The sequence below is a fragment of the Callionymus lyra genome, chromosome 10 (assembly GCF_982586985.1).
Source record: "Callionymus lyra chromosome 10, fCalLyr1.hap1.1, whole genome shotgun sequence".
NCBI classification, from domain to species: domain Eukaryota; kingdom Metazoa; phylum Chordata; class Actinopteri; order Syngnathiformes; family Callionymidae; genus Callionymus; species Callionymus lyra.
Genome location: NC_141827.1, coordinates 26623273 through 26627950, shown reverse-complemented (window position 1 = coordinate 26627950; position 4678 = coordinate 26623273).

Here is a 4678-nt window from a genome sequence, read left to right as displayed (position 1 = left end):
CGTATGGATGGTCAATAAAATGACGCCACGAGGCGACAGAGGAGGTGCGGTGTCACCGGACAGAGTGTTTAAAAAAGAGATGCAGACAGAAGCCAGGAGCCAGTTGGCACGTAGGTCAAGGAATTTGAAGAATACTCATCAGTGTTCTGGGATCGCACCTGAAGAATCGCAGAAGAAAAAAGCAACACAAAGAGAAACCCTGAAGACTTTGACTCGTTCAGGGCTAATGTAAGTACTTGGTGACATCGTAGTTCTAGTAGAAGTCTGTGTACAGTGATCGGAGAAACTAACTTGACGATTGTACCACGAAGACACTCAAGTTATGGATGCAGACCAACCTGAATTACAGTAAGATACAATTATTTTTACTCTAGATTTAAGGTGCTCTGAATTTATTTGAACCCTTTTTAAGAGATTGTATTGAAGGATGTTTGATTTTTTTTAATTGAATTTTACATTTTTAAAGCCTTCATTATTTTAATAAAGAAACATTGGAGTACATGTATCGCCACATAAAATTCATTAATTTCATTTAAATTTATGATTTTTGACTTCAATATTTTTAAAACTATTTTTTAACTTTTTTAATATAACATATATATTTATGACTACAGTACCAAAGAAAACACTGCAGTATGAAATATTTTACTATTTAAAATGATTTAGAGATACCCAAAACCATAATAGTATTATACAAAATATATTTGTTTTGTTTTTTCTAAGCTTGACCTGACGGTTCAAGAGAAGAAAAACGTTATGCTGTCCAGAGAAACATCAACACTGATCGGGTGACGAGCTCAGACTAGCAGCTAATAAATCAGAGCCTCTACAGTCATGTTGCTCGTCTATTTTCGTGATCAGGCCAGTAAGCTCCAGTGCTCAACTGCATAAGCTTGTAATCCTGCATAAACCTAATATTTTCTTTAGGAGATACTCAAAGAACGAATGGGTCGTTAAACTAATATGATATTCAATTAATGCTGAGGTCAGCTGATTGTAATAAAGAGGAGGCCACCCCGGGGAACACCATACCTGCAGTCAAGTTCCCTGAAGCAAGATAGATTGATGGGAGTTGCTGTTTTGCCGCAGGCAGAGTTCACTGCCTTTACTGTGGGGGCAAGAAAGTTTTGGCAGTCGGCTGGGCTGGCATGTGGTAAATTCCACATTGCAAGGAGGCCGGGCATACCTTGTCGCTCAAGATATCAAAACGTTGCATAAAAATAAAGAGCGACCCTAAATGACTCTGACATTATTTGTCAGTGAATGAATAATGTATTTCTGTCTTTCTGCATTTGATGTATTTAAGGTATTGTTGACGAGACAATTTGCATCGAGTTATCCACGATCACGATATCACCATGAAGTGAGAATGAAGATGGAATTCCTCAATGAAGATTTATGCTTTATTTAAGAGAGATATTGGTCAAAGTTTGGATTTCCAACCTGGATCTTTCAACCCTTTTCGGAATGATTTTTCAAGAAATAGTTGAACTGATACCCTCAGATAAGAGTTCTCAATACTTTGATCGCAATTTACTAGTCGCAAAAGCCGTGAGGGTAGATCACATGACATAAAAATAAAGTTTATTCATCACGGCTATTGATTGACATTTGACTTTCCGACTCTATTACATGGCTTTTCTTTTTTCTTTTTTCCGCTTCGACTTTGGTACATTATTCTGTCTATACAAGTACATCTAAAAATGATTATGATCGATGAATCACAGGGAACCCTATTGTTTATATTGTCATTCAAGAACGAAAGTCAAGGTGGTCCACGGGAGTTAATATCTGCTACCAAATACTAGTTTCACACAAACAGCCAGTGAAATAATACCAAAATAATTTGAAATTAGGTGTTGAAGGTAAAACCCTAATAACACCAAAGCACCTAACTGATTACAAACCTTTTATGATGAACTTTAACTAGACTTAAAGTAGAAAATGTAAGAACCTTAGTTTCTTTTTAACAGACAGACCTTGACATAAGAACAGTGAACGTACAACTTTAAGATGGTCTCATATAGACTTTGTGTTTGACTTACTTTAGTTAGTTTACAGGAGAATCACATCGACTTGAAAATAATCTACATTCATTCCATGTAATCGAGAGAACAGGGATTAAAAAAATAAAAAAATATCTGTACAATTCAGTAACAAATACGAAGTCACAGGAAGTAGAGGTGCAAGAGGAAGAGCTTAAGGTGCTCAGGAGGTAAACTTTCGGATTTAAAGATCCAGACACCTGAAGATGAAAATCAAGTGGACGAAGGATGTTACTATTCTAGATAAAAAGGTAAAAGTTGAAGATAGTAAAGGAAAAGCATTAAAGGTGTAACAACTTAACTGCTTGAATGCATGTAATGGACCATTCATATCACTGTCACTGACCATATTTGGCCCACAGGCCAAGAGCATGCCCTTTACGTTTTAGACTGTAGAATCCTAATCTGTTCTTCACAATAAAAAAACACATCAAACAGATGAATCCTCACCGCGCCACAGATCGAATCACACAACCATTTCTGTTTTTACCTGAACTCCAAATGCCGTCCACTGATGTATTTCCAGAGACGACATTTTTGTCCGTGATGTAAAACACAGTGTTGATCATGTTTCAGATGTTCACAGAGACACAACAGCTGCCAGCGTGTTTGACATGGCTTCCGACGTGAGGGAACAATGGCGCGCACCTCGCATCTTTATTTTAGCTCCTGCGGTCAGAGCCTGCCAGCCAGTCCTAAAATAATACAACCTGCAACGTGACGTGCAACTGGAATTCTTGGCCTGTGCAACAAATGCCAGGAGACAACATAAAGCAAAGGTGAAGCCTGGACGTCTGTGTTTGAAGAGATGCTCTGTTGTTTATTGTGTCGTGAAAAAGTGTTATGAGAATAACAGTGCGTTATTACCTTTAACTCTCCAGGGTCACTGTAGTTTTGGGTGACATTTTTTAAGGTTATTTCACCATGAATTGCGACTTAATCTAAAAACAAATGAATAATTCCATTCCATCTGTGAAAAAAAGATCATTAAAGTTGTTGGGTTCTTTTTTATTTGTTCTATGTTGCAGAAATTACAACAATAACAACAAGCTCCGTGTCACTAGTATTTACCAAGTTGAGTAAAATACAAGGTGTTGTTACTTTGTGGAGAACTTAAGTGGAGAACATCAAAGAGGATACAAGGGAATAAGAAATTGTGTTGAAACTGAAACTTGTTCATTTTCTACTGATGTTTTTTTTCCTACAGGAACCATCGAGCTTCTACCAAGAGAGATGGAATCACACAGGACACATCAATATCAACCATACACATGTTCGGAAGACGCAGTCATTAAATGAACTGGACTGTAGGAGGAAACCAGAGTGAAATTGGGCTAAGGAAGCCAAAGCTTGAATACTTTTTGTTGAGGTCATAGAGAAGATATAATGAGGCCCTTTTATTTAACCATAGTGAGTGAATCACAACATGTTTTTAATCGTCGAATGTTATAAAGGATTTTTAGGACATGGTTTGATGAGTCAAATGAAAACATGAAGCCAGGTATAGATGCTGATTACTGGGAAAATAAATCCTGTCCTGAGCTAACTCTTGGTACGATGTACCCATTTGGCACCCCTAACCCCCTAATCAAATGTGATATCATAAATCCCTTGAAAAAGATCCGCTAAAATTGTGACTAACTGTTTTTCCAAAACCAATCACAAGCTACTTTATTTGACGTACATCTGTAGAATATTCCCTTGCAAATCATCTGGTTATTTAACTATAACAGGCTGCAATTATCATTCCTCAATGGCCCTCATCAATGTTAAACAAGCCAATTACGTTTGTACTTAATTAACTAACTGAATGATTCATTGAAAGACCGTCGCAAATTAGCAGTTTTCATCCAGTGCACCAAGCAAGTACCCGCTGAACGCAGTCATTAGGTCGACCTTTATTGTTTTGTTTAAAGTTTTTAATTGTTCAGTGTGATTCAAGATCAACTAATGTGTTGATTTAAGTGTGTCTTAAACTGATCGTGTATCATCAGGATGTGTCTTTTATACAAAACTCTCTTTACATTGAAATATTTACATTAGAAAATGTACTTAAGCCCCGCCCACTGAAAAAATCGTTTTTTTGGAGACTATTTTTGTTACCATAACCACACCCACTCTCCTGTGATTGGTCAAACATCGAGGTTCGTCACCGCCTGTCATCAATCCCAGAAGTTTCCACCTCCAAGGGACTTGTTGTTGTATCAACAAAGCAGGCCGTGATTATAGATGGATGGAGGAGGAGTGAAGCCCTTTTGACATCACAATGGACTCCGCTCTCTTAACCTCTTATTTGTCCAGATTTCAGACAAACTTGAGTCAGGAGAGAGTGGGTTTTTACATTAGTATCACTTTAAAGGGACTCGTTTAAAAAAAAAGAATTATATTTAAATAAATGATGTTGTGTTTGTTTGTTTTTTTATTAAATAATCTTAATATTAAACTTTTTTCTTTCATCAATAATAACTACATCACTAATATTATTTCCTCAACACTTTCTTTTAATTGTACCAGGAAAGTGAGCAAAAATATAATTGTATGGGTTTATAACAGGTATGTATTCAACCTGCTCTTTGACCCACCCTACGTGGTGAACCCCCTCAACCCCACCTCTCCTCATCGCCGCCCACTCA